The sequence below is a fragment of the Danio rerio genome, chromosome 2 (genome assembly GCF_052040795.2).
Source record: "Danio rerio strain M-AB ecotype USA chromosome 2, GRCz13ab, whole genome shotgun sequence".
Lineage (NCBI taxonomy): Eukaryota > Metazoa > Chordata > Actinopteri > Cypriniformes > Danionidae > Danio > Danio rerio.
Window position 1 is genome coordinate 4,281,016 of NC_141022.1, and position 14,877 is coordinate 4,295,892.

The following is a 14,877-nucleotide window of genomic DNA, read 5'->3' on the forward strand; positions in this document are numbered from 1 at the left end:
GAGACTGCATGTCTGCACTACAAGGCCTCACAGCGTGTGCAGATTTCCAGGGTGGATTTAATCCCAGATGTCCTTCTTTTCCTTTCGCTAATTCGTCCGTGTATTTAGCTGATTTTCCCCAAGCAGAACAGCATCTCTTTGAATACATAAAGTGTGGAAACTGGTGCCTGCAAATGTAATTATCCAGCCTTTGCATGAGCTGAGGTTTCTGGATATTAGGGTTTTGGATATTAGACATTTTGTCTTTTTCTAGTCAAAATAACAAAAAATTCTTAAATCAAGAAGCATTTTCTGGACCTGTAAAAAATATTGTCTTGCAAAATAATCTGCCGATGAGGTCAGCAAAAAAAAACATATGTCAAAGGGAAAAACAAGATTATTTTGCTGACCCCTTTGGCAGATTATTTAGCTTGTTGTAAGGAAAAACTTATATTATTTCAGAAAACAAGACTATATTTTTGGCTTGTCTTAGGGCTGTGCAATTAATCAAAAATCCGATTTCGATTTCGTTTTTAGCTTCTAACGACTATGAAAAACCAGTAATCTAGATAAACGATTATTAACTTAGCAGCGCGAAAGACCACATGCTTATGTGTGTGTGTGTGCGGCGCGCAGACACAGAAGCATGCGGTCAGCATTCGCAGTCTCATTCGCACACTGAGACGAGCAGAGCGCAGACATCTAAAGTCATCTTAACGTGAGCGCTTTAATGGTCAAATAGGTATCAAAACGCGGTGTTTAGTGATTATTCACCCTTATTTGTGTAATAAACATATGAGTTTAGAATCAAAAGACGTGAAAGCAAAACCATTAAAGTGACAGCGCTCGATGTTCCTACTGCCTCCTGTTTTATTAATCAAACAACAAAAGGAGAAAATCCCTCACTGCTCTTGACTGAAAACTTTTGTAGCTAAAGTGTTTTTCTTACAGTGAAGATGCTTAAAGCACAGTTTGTTTCGTATTTTTATTCTATTGTATTTATTTCTCTTTCCTTTGCAGGGTGGAAAATAACTGTCTATATGCAGTTGAAGTCAGAATTATTAGCCCTCCTGAATATTAGCAACTCTTTTCCTCCCCAATTTCTGTTTCATGGAAATAGGATTTTTTTCAACTTATTTCTGAACATAATAGTTTAATAACTCATTTCTATTAACTGATTTCTTTCATGTTCGCTATGATGACAGCACATAATATTAGACTATTTTCAAAATACAAGCATTTTTAATTATGGTAATTAGGCAAGTCATTGTATAACAGTAGATTCTTCTGCAGACAATCAAAATTATTTATTTGCATAAGGGGGCTAATAACATTGACCTTAAAATGGGTTTTAAAATGTCTAAACCTACTTTTATTCTAGTCAAAATAAAACAAATCAGCCTTTCTCCAGAAGAAAAAATATTAGAGGAAATACTGTTCTTATACAATTCCTTGCTCTGTTTAACATAATTTGGGAATTTTTTATTTTTTTTAATTCTCAGGAGTGCTAATAATTTGACTTCAACTGATAATCGTTTTGAATAATCATGATTACAATTATGACCAAAATAATCGTGATTATGATTTTTCCCAAAATCGAGCAGTCCTAGCTTGTCTAGAATTTCTTCTTGATTTTTTTTTTTTTTTTTTACAGAAATGTACCTTTTTAATTTTAAAAGAGTGCCCTGGTTACATGCTTTGGAGTAGACTGATAAACATTATCTTGTTTTACAGAAAACCCTCTAAATTGTGAGATGCATGTAAAATATTCAATCAATCAATCAATATTGAAAATATTTATCATTGGATTTTTTCATAATTATATGATTAAGATTTTGTTAGTTTTATTTTTCAAAATCTATAATTACTCATCTTTTTATGCACATTTCTGTTTTTAATTTCATTTTATTCTACCAGCTTTAAGTAAAACAAGGAAAACAATTATTTTTGCCATCTTATATGGAATAAACATTATAAAAATTTAATTACAGATATTTTTCCAGTGTAAGACAAAACATAAAATAAAATACAAGCTGACAAATTTAACACTGGTTCAAAGACTCTTCTGGTATTTATTAATTTTCCTTTGAGTCTCTTATTTATCAGGTTTCACCACAGTGGAACGAACCACCAACTATTCCAGCATATGTTTACACAGAGGATGCCCTTCCAACCGCAACCCAGCACTCAGAAACACCCATACACACTCACATTCACACACACACTCATACACTACGCCCAATTTAGTTCATCCAATTCAGCTAGCGCATGTGTTTGGACTGTGCGGGAAACCGGAGCACTCAGAGGAAACCCATGCTAACATGGGAAGAACATGCAAACTCCACACAGAAATGCCAACTGAGCCAGCCTGGACTCGAACCAGTGACCTTCTTGTTGTGAGGCCACCATGCCGCTTCCTCTGTTAGCTTAAAGCTTAATTCTGGTGGCCAGAAATGAACTTCTTCAGCATGTGAGACGGATGGGAAGTGACAGGCAGTGGAAACAGAAAGAGAAACGTTTGCTCTCACCACCGAGGGCAGAAACAAATCTGAGAAGATTGTCGTTTCCATGGACACATGTGCGGCACACACAAAAGAGCTTTTATTCAGAGGTTTAGCATTGACTTTAAAACAGGATTTACTGCCATTGTTGCCAGCATAATGCCATACACACACTACTTTGCTTACACTTTTACTGTAAACGCTGCGCTAAAGGAAGATTATTATCCTATCTGCCAACCCCTTTGAAAGCAAACAATCCACTAAATGAACAAACCCTTGAGTTAAGCAATACTCAGCGTCATCTAATGCCGTGTTGATGATCTCCAGCAGGACGCTGATTCATTCGTATGGTGGATGTTCATTCTGAGATTATGACAGCAAACGTCCTGCTCGCGCGGAAGCTCCAATAATGAAAAGATTTGAGTTAGCGCCATTCTTCATCATTAGCGGAATTAGCTGAGATGATTCGATCTCACACTGGAACTCCAGCATGTTTATGATCACATCTGTGGTGGTCATGCAGTCATCGTCTTGCAGTTCTTTATTTATTTATTCTTCATTTTTTCTCAAGTAGATTGATTAGTAGACCCATGGAAAGTAGGCCACTGGTTCGAGTTCCAGCTGGGCCAGTTGGCATTTCTGTGTGGATTTTGCATGTTCTCACCGTGTTGGCGTGGGCTTCCTCTGGGTGCTCTGGTTTCCTCTCACGGTCCTATAAGTCAGGGATTCCCAAAGTTTTCAGCCCGCGACTCCCAAAATAACAATGCCAATGACTTGCGACCCCCAATATCTTTTGAGGTGGTTATAAATACAGAAACCTTGCATGCAATGGCGCGCACACACCAATAGACCCAAGTCTTTTCTTCGTTAAATTTCTTTTATTGTATGTCAGTGCTGTAAATGTGCCAGAAATTTTAACCTGGTGCTATAAAATCAATGTGCTGCATCTGGCACTATTGTTGTGTCTTTATTCATTCATTCATTTTCTTGTCGGCTTAGTCCCTTTATTAATCCGGAATGAATCGCCAACTTTCCAGCCACAACCCATCTCTGGGAAACATCCACACACACATTCACACACACTACGGACAATTTAGCCTACCCAATTTACCCGGAGCAAACCCACGCGAAGGCAGGGAGAACATGCAAACTCCACACAGAAACACCAACTGAGCCAAGGTTCGAACCAGCAACCCAGCGACCTTCTTGCTGTGAGGCGACAGCATTACCTACTGCGCCACTGCCTTACCTGCTGTGTCTTTAATATAATGTAATTACCTCAGGGGCCGCAATCCTATAGAACTACTATATACTACTATATACTAGGCTACTATAGTAACTATATAGTATATAGTAACTATAAACAACAATTTTTTTTTTCTTCAGTAGGTTATGGATAAAATATGGTAATTCTTATGGTTTAATAAAAATAAATCGATTTTTGAAATCACTAGGCGACCCACCCTTCATTGTCCCGCAACCCCTCGGGTGGTCCCGACCCCCCCTTTGAGAACCAATGCTAGAAGTAAATTGGATAAAACCAAATGGCCTTAGTGTATGAGTGTGTGTGTGAGAATATAAGAGTGTATGGTGTTTCCCCAATGCTGGGTTGCAGCTGGAAGGGCATCCGCTATGTAAAGCATATGCTGGAATAGTTGGCCGTTCATTCTGCTGTGGCGACACCTGATAAATAAGGGACTAAGCCAAAGAAAAAATGAACGAATGAATGTATGCCATGCTAGAAGTCCTCCACAAATATCTATCAAACTATTGGATTATGGATTAATGCACAAAAAAATTGGGATTGGGAAAGTGTGCCCTGGAGTAGATTTTTGAGAACTGAGAAATATGTGCTCATGGGTACATATGTCTGCATTTTAAGTGTACAATGAATGATACAAGGCGTTGTCACTGACTGCTTACCTATGTATGGATGGTTTTCGCAGTAGCTCACTTCGAAGGATGGTTCTGAAAAAAACAGTAAAAATTAAACCCAAAAAAGCAGTGTGAGATTGTGGTAGAAGCATGCGGCCGTGATGGCTTTTCTCCTATATTTTGCCTTTGACAACACTATCGGTTGGGTTTAGGGAAGAGGGTGTGTGGGTCAGTCGATATCAAGCTGATATTTTATATGCGCAAGGATATTAATATGCACAGAAATGTACACAGCGGTCTATGGTGGATTTACGAAAAATGGCACGTTTGAGAAAACACGCCCCAGTAACGTATTTGAGATTGTAGTCCAAGGTACATATTTGCCGGTTCTCAAAAATGTAGCCCCAATGAGCCTGGGATGAAAAAATGACATAGTCTGAAAAAAATGACATAGTCACATGACTTTAATATTACCATCATCATTGAGGGAAGTTTAATTAATACTCTTTTTAGCTAAAAACAGTTTTTATTAATTTTGGACATTTGTTTACATCGCATTAACATTAGCAATAACATTTTGTGAGGAACCTATTTTGTGATTTTTTTTTTTAATACATTTTTTTATTATATTTATTTATTTATTGATTGTAAATAATTCAGATAAATATCAAATACAGAACATTAACATATAAACAAAACGTTATAAGCAAAGTAATAACCTTTTATAGATTTATATGCATATTAAATTGGAAAACATAATTTTTTTAAATGAATTTTCAAATGCAAAGTCTTGAATTAATAACAACTTAATTGTTTTATGTTCAATCCACCTAAATTTGTAAAAACGATTACGTTAACTTAGATGAATTATATTGGGATTGTACTGTTTTGGTTGTGTAAACTCTTGTAGTTAAAAAAGATTAAAAAACACACCTTTTTTCCAGAGTTAGTAGTTTTCTGATTGCATTTAATGTCTTTACAGACTCAGGTGGCTACTTGTTACCAAACGTCTTCTTCAAGACAAGTAAAAGCTAAAAATAACATGCTAAACTGAAACATGCACACTTCCTAAGCTAATATTTTTTCAGGCATTTACTGCACATAAAAACATGTCATTGTTATAACCGGAAGTGCTAAAACACTAATCTTTTCCATATGTTGGCCTAGCCCTAGAAAATAGTTGAAAGACTTTGCAGGGAAAAAATACAATAACTGATAAATCCTCCTCCTGTACTGTTGGAAGGGCTAAAAAGTGAATCATTTCCACTTTTCATTCCTAAAACAATATGTCATCATTGAAGTGCAGCAGTTGGAGAAAACTTTAATATTAAAAAAGTGCCCTATTGTTTGGTTGCTAAGAACGTTTTATAACACATTGCTATGTTGTTGAATTTGTCACATCAGTTGAAATGCTTAACACAACATGGTTGAGATGCTGACCTATTTATTAAAAAAAGCTAATCAAAATTGAAATTGAAATGAATAAGTTTTAAAGTGCAGCACTTTCCTAAAAAATATGAAAACCGCAGTGACTATGATTGGAGGGAGAATGAACAGTATAGGAGTAAATGTAGTAGTATCTGTTTCCCAATCAATGGCATAACTCACATCTGAAATACTTTCGTACGATGCATATTTTGGGAACGATGTGCTATGCTGGTGACAATGCCATTTAAATAAATGGGATTTATAGGGAAAACGTCATTGAAATTAATGTGTTTATAGTGACAACGCTATTGAAATGAAAGGGTTTTAAGGTGAAAATGCCATTGAAATGAATGGGTTTTCTTGTGAAAACTTCACTGAAATGAATAGGTTTATAGTGAAAACGCCATTGGAATGAATGGGTTTATGAATGGGTTTTAGAGTGAAAATGCCATTGAAATGAATGGGTTTTCTTGTGAAAACTTCACTGAAATGAATAGGTTTATAGTGAAAACGCCATTGGAATGAATGGGTTTATAGTAAATTTCATTGGAATGAATGGGTTTATAGTAAATTTCATTGGAATGAATGGGTTTTATAATGAAAATGCCATTGAAATGAATGGGTTTTATAGTGTAAATGCCATTGAAATTAATGGGTTTTATAGTGAAAACGCCATTGAAATGAATGGGTTTATAGTGAAAACGCCATTGAAATGAATGGGTTTTATAGTGAAAACTCCAATGAAATGAATAGGTTTATAGTGAAAACGCCATTGGAATGAATGGGTTTATAGTAAATTTCATTGAAATGAATGGGTTTTATAATGAAAATGCCATTGAAATGAATGGGTTTTATAGTGTAAATGCCATTGAAATGAATGGGTTTTATAGTGTAAATGCCATTGAAATGAATGGGTTTTATAGTGTAAATGCCATTGAAATGAATAGGTTATATAGTGAAAACTCCACTAAAATGAATGGGTTGATAGTGAAAATGCCATTGGAATAAATGGGTTTATAGTAAAACGTCATTGAAATGAATAGGTTTTATAGTGAAAATGCAATTGAAATGAATATATTTTACAGTAAAAACGGCATTGAAATGAATGGATTTTATCGTGCAGCACTTTCCTAAAAAATATTAATACCACAGTGACAATTATTGGAGGGATAATGAACAGTGAAGCATTAAATGTAGTAGTATCTGTTTCCCAATCAATGAAATAACTTACATCTGAAATACTGTATATGATGCATATTTTGGGAAACAGACAATAGAATATGTTGTTGAATTTGTCACAAAAGTTGAAATACGTGGTAGAGATGCTGACCCATTTCTGAAAGTTCTTTGGCTGTGGGTGTGTTTTTGGCTGCTGTTCCTCTGTATTTTGTGATTTGCCTTTAGAAGACTCAGGTGGCTCTCGCTGTGAAGCAAAGACTTATGTGTTTCGGAATAATGCAGGTTAACAAATGAATAGTGGCGAGCTGCCAAGAAAAAGATCCTGTTCGCATTTCAGAAGTAAAACGGGCCCTGTTTTTTCAATCTTGTACTATATGAATGACCAGGTCTCCTTGTGTAGTTCCTTTCCTTTCAATAAACTGGGGCTTTATAATATTTAGGACAATCTCTCTTGATATTCCATGGTCTAGTTTGCTAATGGGTTTTGTTAGCAAACCTAACCAAGACCCAACCTGTCAAAAGCAATCAGGCAATAATTATTCAGCAGTTTTCCTGATGGTTGACATTCCAACTAAAGCAACACTGTTAGATTTTAAATTACTATTGTGTGACATTTCATTTAAAGAAACCCTCTTTTGTTTAGTGTTCATAGAGGAGTGTGTACTGAAACACGGTGAGTTTGTGTCAGTAAAAGCGTCTGGAATTTTACTCCATTTCCTCATAAGCCTGTTTGTGATTATTGAGTCTGACGTATGTGTGAAAATGCAGGAAGCTCATGAATGAGACATAAGAACAATGTCACTTTCACTGAATCTGCTGTCTGTTTTCTGAGTGCAGTGGACAGTGCCTTTAAAGGAAACGACTTTATTTAAATCGAGCCCCTTATGCTAGTTTCAGACCAAATATGAATGGAAGTATTCGCATGTATAGATTATATACAAAGTATGTGCAAATGCCAATAGGTAAATATCCGACAGAGTGCTTGTTAATGGTATGGAAAACATTAAAAGGAAAATAATAACATAATGTCTATTTATATGCATATTAAATATGAAAGCGAGTCGAAAATGAAATTGAAAACGCCATTGAAATGAATGGGTTTTATAGTCAACACAGGCTCATTGTGGATACATACCCCTGTCTACATTTCTGGAGACCACAAAATATTTACCCAAAGCTACTTCTGGCTCCATTTTGTCTGTAAAACGAATGCTACGGGGCCGCCAACAGCTTCTGTTGCTTAAACTAATGGCAATTTATATGCATATCAAATATGAAAGCGAGTCGAAAATGAAATTGAAAGCGCTATTATAATTAATGGGTTTTATAGTCAACACAGGCTCATTGTGGATACGTACCCCTGTCTACATTTCTGGAGACTACAAAATATGAACCCAGAGGTATATCTTGCTTCATTTTGTCTGTAAAACGAATGCTACGGGGCAGCCAACAGCTTATGTTCCTTAAGCTAATGTCAATTAAATGCATATTAAATATGAAAGCCAGTCGAAATTAAAACTGAAAGCGCCATTAAAATGAATGGGTTTTATAGTCAACACAGGCTCATTGTGGATGCGTACCCCTGTCTACATTTCTGGAGACTACAAAATATGTACCCAGAGGTACGTCTGGCTCCGTTTTATCTGTAAAACAAATGCTACGGGGCTGCCAACAGATTACAATGTTAACATTAGCTTAAATTGAAATTGAAAATGCCATTGAAATGAATGGGTTTTATATTCAACACAGGCTTATTGTGGATATGCACCCCTGTTTACATTTCTGGAGACCAAAAAATATGTACCCAGAGATACGTCTGGCTCCATTTTGTCTGTAAAACGAATGCTACGGGGCCCCCAACAGCTTCTGTCCCTTAAGCTAATGTCAATTTATATGCATATTAAATATGAAAGCTAGTCGAAATTAAAATTGAAAGCATCATTAAAATGAATGGGTTTTATAGTCAACACAGGCTCATTGTGGATACACACCCGTGTACATTTCTGGAGAGCAAAAAATATGTACCCAGAGGTAAGTCTGGCTCCTCTAGGTCTGTAAAAGGAATGCTACGGGGCCGCCAACAGCTTCTGTTCCTTTTTAAGCTAATGTTGACCGCTTACCTCTGTATGGATGACTTTTCTGGTGTTTCTAGTTTGCCCAGTAGCTTGCCGCATATGCCAGTGGACTTGGGATGCAAAGTGGAGATGACTGCAACAACATGGTTTGAGTCCGGCGAAGAACAGTTTCGAAACTAGGTTAAACAAAAGCTAGAAAAAATAAGTAATTAAAAAACAGCCCACCGGTAGATTTACGTGAGATAGGGATGTGCAAGAGAAATTTGAGATCATCGAAAAGTGTGCACACTGCCCTCTGGTGCATTCGCAAAAACAAAAACTGCAGACAGACGTACCTCCTCTTACGTATGTTACGGTTTCCAGGAATGTAGACCTGGGTATGTATCCGCAATGTACGATTTTAAAAAAGGGCGTGGCGCCAAACCCCACCCCTAAATTCAACCGTCATTTGGGCATAAGCAAATCGTACTAAATTCGAAATCAAGAATCAATTCGAAATACACACACATTCATACACATACACTACGGCTAATGTAGCGTATTCTTGGTGTCAAATGGGTAAAATCTAGTTTGTTCATTCATTCATTTTCTTTTCAACTTAGTCCCTTTATTAATTTGGGGTCGCCACAGTAGAATGAACCGCCAACTTATCCAGCATATGTTTTACGCAGCGGATGCCATTCCAGCTGCAACTTATCACTGGAAAACACCCATACACTCTCATACATACTCACACACTGCGGAAAATTTAGCTTCAATTCATTTATTAGCTTCAAACCCATGCCAACACGTGGAGAACATGCAAACTCCACACAGAAACGCCAACTAGCCCAGCCGGGACTCGAACCAGAGACTTTCTTGCTGTGATGCGACAGTGCTAACCACTGAGTCACCGTGCCGCCCTTTGTACATTACCTTATATTTTAGTCTAGACAGGCAGCATTGTAAGTTTATTCAGTTGATGTTTAGTCATATGTTTGGTCTAGCGATGCTGCATATGACGTTCTGCTTTCACAAGAGTTTCTAATGAATCAATCAGTCCGGTCTTTCCGCTCTGGGTTTTTCCAGTGCTAAGAAAGCCATAGATATGAAAACAGCTCAGAGGGATGTTACATGCCTCACAGCAAAACACTTCATCCGTATCATCATTTCTGGTTAAAGGTGGTGTGGAGGCTCTCCGGGACGCTGATACAATCTCCCCAGAAGATAAGCTTGGAACTGGACCGGATTAACTCTGACTGGTCCAGGAACGGTGTTTTATGTGTTTAATTTCTCTCACCAGACGGATTCTGTAAAGGGATCCCCGGATCTTTCATTTAAAGAACGTGTTTATGGGTTTACAGCAATTTTTATCCATTGGCCAAATCTAATCATATGCTCATAACTCAGGGATTAGAGGATTAGGGATGGTTAAAGGGTCAGGGGGTCGTGTGTGTGTGTGAGGGGGGGCTGTTTTTGTAGTGGCGAGCCAAAGCTATGAGAGGAATTTAAGGCAGGCGATGAGTGTTTTCTGCTGCCTCTTATAACGTCAGCAATGCACTGAGCTGAGTTAGGATTTTAAAGCCGGCTTACCAAAATGATGTGAGATCCAATTGTCTGGTTTGTTTTTTGAGTTGTATTTCATTTAAAATGGTTACTGCAGTACCAACAATTACTATATTGTATTTTGAAGTGACAAAGATATTGTACATTTGTGTTATTCAGCATTATTTCAGAATGAAACACGTGCTTGTGGACATATCTATAGTTTTGCGACTTAAATATTTAGGGGTGTCACGATTTCGATTTTTAATCCCCTGCTTTGACTGTGGTCAGTGTCTTAGGCAGACTGTCTTTGCCACCAAGGATTTTTCAGAAATGTTCAATCAGGTTTAGGTCAGGACTCTGGGCTGCCATTTCTTTATTCATTTTCGTTTTTTTTTTTTTTTAATAATTATATAGTTGGTCTTCAGAATTTCTGAACGTTACAGCAGTGGAAAATTAGGAAGTGTAGTGTCTCTTGCTTTGAATGACTTTAACACATCTAAACAATACAGCACATCAATTGTCTCACACACGCCTCTCTGCTGCTGTGATCTTGATCATCTCTTCTTCAATATTTAACACACTTCATTGACTGTGTTCAGTATCTTAAGCAGAACTTTGTGGTCACACTTTACAATAAGGTTCGTTAGTTAATGTTAATTAATGCATTCACTAACATGAACAAACAATGAACAATACATCTACTACAGTATTTGTTCATGTTAGTTAACGTTAGTTCATGAAAATACAGTTGTTCATTGTTAGTTCATGTTAACTCATGGTGCATTAACTAATGTTAACAAGCATGGAGTTGGATGTTAATAATGCATTAGTAAATGTTCAATTATGATTAATAAATGTTGTACATGTGTTGTTCATGATTAGTTCATGTTAGTAAATGCATTACCTAATGAACCATATTGTAAAGTGTTACCAACTTTGTCACCAAAGATTTTCCAGAAATTTTTAATCAGGTTCAGGTCAGGACTCTGGGCAACCATTTCATTATTATTATTTTTTTTTATATTTATATGATTGACCTTCGGGATTTCTGAAGGTTACAGCAGTCAACAATGAGTAGGAAGTGTCGAGTCCCCTTGCCTTGAATGACTCTGACACATTTAAACATTACAGCACATCAGTTGTCTCACACACGCTGCTCTGCTGCTGTGATCTTGATCATCTCTTCTTCAACATTTAACACACTTCATTGAATGTGTTAAGTATCTTAAGCAGAACTTTGTCACCAAAGATTTTCCAGAAATTTTCAATCAGGTTCAGGTCAGGACTCTGGGCAACCATTTCATTATTTTGTTGTTTTTTAAATATTTATATGATTGACCTTCGGGATTTCGGTTGTCTCAAACACTGCTCTGCAGTGATCTTGATCATCTCTTCTTCAATACTTAACACACTTCATTAACTGTGTTCAGTATCTTAGGCAGATCTTTGTTATCAAGGATTTTCAGAAATTTTCAATCAGGTTCAGCTCAGGACTCGGGGCTGCCCTTTCATTATGTCGATGTTTTCAGCTTCAATTAACTACTGTACATGTTTTGCTGTGTGACAGTGTGGCCTCTCCATATATATACTTTGCAGAGTGATTAGAAGACTGCAATTAAGGAAACACACATTATGATACACAGCTTCTGATAAACACTTGTGTTCACTCTGTCCTTTATAGGTATAAGAAATCAAGCTCATTCTCTTCTCACTCCTCACCTCAACTTTACTTAGTCACACCGCACATTTTCAATTCAGTCAATTTGACAACAAACAATGTTTCCCATCAGACCCAAATAAATTAAGCATGCAACCTAGCTGTCAACCACTTCGGAGTTGCTCTCCATCTTGCGAGCAATTTAGCAGATAATAAAGCCACATATGCCAGTGATTTACTCGCACTGTAGTGGGTTGCTTTATTCAGAAGAAAGAGTTTTCAGGCTTGTTATACAAGGTGCAAATTAGGTTTAGTCATGATGCAGCTTTCATTACAGACGGATCTGAAATGTCTCCACCAGCTGCCTATGAAGAATGCAAAACATAAATAATCTTTGATGTAAACCACAATTATTATCATCTGGGTTTACACCTATTTGCGGACATCAAGCATTCGTCGTCATTCAGCCATGCCTCCTGGTCCACATCAGAGATAAAGAGGTTGTTTTGACGCTGCGCTGCTGGACTGTGTGTTCCAGATCTGGAGAATGCAGTAAAAACATGGAGCATTTTTCTCAGTTGGAGTCAGCGCATCTGAACATCTGTTCTGAACTCCTCGCTGATGTAATCCGCTTACGACACATGAGCGTTCTTCACTTTAGCTGCTGAAAAGCATCAATATAAATAAACGAGATAAAATGTTCGATTGATTTTCAATGACGCTCAATTGGAGATGAATTATATTTGGGTGGAATTATAAACACATTTTGGGACTAATAATAAACAGTTTGTTTTTTTGCTTTCAAGTGTGAGTGATATTTTGGAGACTTTTGAAAGTAGCCAGATGAGGAACGCTCTCGATTTGATGAAGAGCATCTGTGATGAGCGATTGATTTCAGCAGAAAATAACGTGAACTCATTTGTCTGTACAAACAAACAAGAATATTTTTGTGCTTACAAAGACGCTTTACGGGAACAATAATTCTCAGAGGTTTAGGGATAGACAGGTATTGGTTAGTGGTTTACGATATCAAATTATTTTTACATGTCGCCTTACAGCAAGAAGGTCACTGGTTCGAGTCCGGGCTAGGTCAGTTGGCGTTTCTGTGTGGAGTTTACATGTTCTCTCTGTGTTTGCGTGGGTTTTCTCTGGGTGCTCCGGTTTCCCCCACATTCCAAAGACATGCGGTACAGGTGAATTGGCTAGGCTAAATTGTCCGTAGTGTATGAGTGTGAATGAGTGTCTATGGGTGTTTCCCAGAGATGGGTTGCAGCTGGAAGAGCATCCGCTACATAAAACTTGCTGAATAAGTTGGCTGGTTATTCCGCTGTGGCAATCCTAGATTAATAAAGAGACTAAGCCTAAAAGAAAATGAATGAATGAATGTATTGTATTTAATTTTTTTCATTTAGTTTACTTTTTTTTTTTAATTTTTTTTTTATTTTTATTGTTATTTTTTCATTATTTTTTTTTAATTTTTTTATTTAATAATTATCTTTTATATATATTATTTATTTATTTATTTAGTATTTTTATTCATTTATTTATTTAATTTTTTATTTAAATTAAAAAAATTATTTAATTTATTATTTTTAATTTAATTAATTGTATTAATTTGTTTATTAGTTTTTTATTTAATTGCACTTTTTAATTTAATAAAAATATTTAATTTATTATTATTATTATTTTTTAAAAACATCAGCATTGTAGTAAAAATAAAAAAAATCTTATGATGCTTAACTTTAAAAAAAATTGACATTTGATTATTTTATAGTGTCAATAACTTATTGCAGTATTATGCTATGGTGATAAATTTGGGTGAAACACAAAACAAACAAACTTGCTTTTACCCATTTGTCAACAAGAAGTTTGTAATAATTTACACTGTAATACAATATAGTGTGATTGTTCATCAGAATGATTCATTTTGTATAATTATGTTACCCTGAATGAGAAAAAAACAACATTATTTTGCCTAAATTTTGATATTTACTTTTTAAAAGGTTATCTGAATGATTAAAGTAGTACTTTAATATTGCATTTAATTTTTTGATGTATATAAAATCTTAAAAATAGAGCATCTCATATATACTTAATAAAAAAAAAAGCATTAGGGTAAATGTAAGAAATGTAAAAGTGTTTTTATTCACGTGTACTAAAATCTCAGCAAGAATCCCACATTATATTTGTCGTCAGACATCTGAACATGATCTTAGATTAGATTACCAAGCAAAAAAGTTCTGCAAACCACAATGATTTTGGCCGTTTGACAGTCTTCAGATTCCCAGTATTGTCTGCATCTCAGACACATCTAATATTTCAGTCGTTTCAAAGCAACTCGTCTAGAATTAGTCTCAGAAAAGGTTTATTTCCAGCCAACTTCTATGCCCAGTTGAGTGATAAAGGACAGGCCGCTGGAAGCCTTTGAGTTTGGAGTGAGGGGGTGACTTAAAACAACTGGCCTGAGGATGTGATTGTAGATTTAAACAAATAGTGCCATTGTTTTGAGAGTCCCAGCCTCGGCCAATGTCTTGTTTTCAGTGGAAAAGATGACTGTTGTGAAGACATTTTTCAGCTTCAGATGAGATTCAGTGCATAAAAGACCATCTCAATTACTGTTAGCAGTGGCTGTGCATCACCAGTGGTCACTAGTGCG

At 36.2% G+C, this 14,877-nt stretch overlaps 1 protein-coding gene and 2 long non-coding RNA genes across 4 annotated transcripts in view; 2 read left to right on the forward strand and 1 right to left on the reverse strand.

Annotated features, from left to right (window-relative positions):
* Positions 1-1,457, reverse strand: part of LOC141377726 (uncharacterized) — a 187,805-nt gene extending 186,348 nt beyond the window's left edge. Inside the window, exon 1 of the long non-coding RNA XR_015478140.1 lies at positions 1,346-1,457. This is a non-coding gene — a long non-coding RNA (uncharacterized LOC141377726). The remainder of the gene's footprint in view (positions 1-1,345) is intronic.
* Positions 1-14,877, forward strand: part of egfra (epidermal growth factor receptor a (erythroblastic leukemia viral (v-erb-b) oncogene homolog, avian)) — a 124,240-nt gene that overhangs the window by 21,735 nt on the left and 87,628 nt on the right.
* LOC141377727 (uncharacterized) lies at positions 5,104-9,345 on the forward strand. The gene is made up of 4 exons (XR_015478139.1): positions 5,104-6,214; positions 6,351-6,575; positions 6,772-8,584; positions 8,994-9,345. It is a non-coding gene; the product is annotated as an uncharacterized LOC141377727 (long non-coding RNA).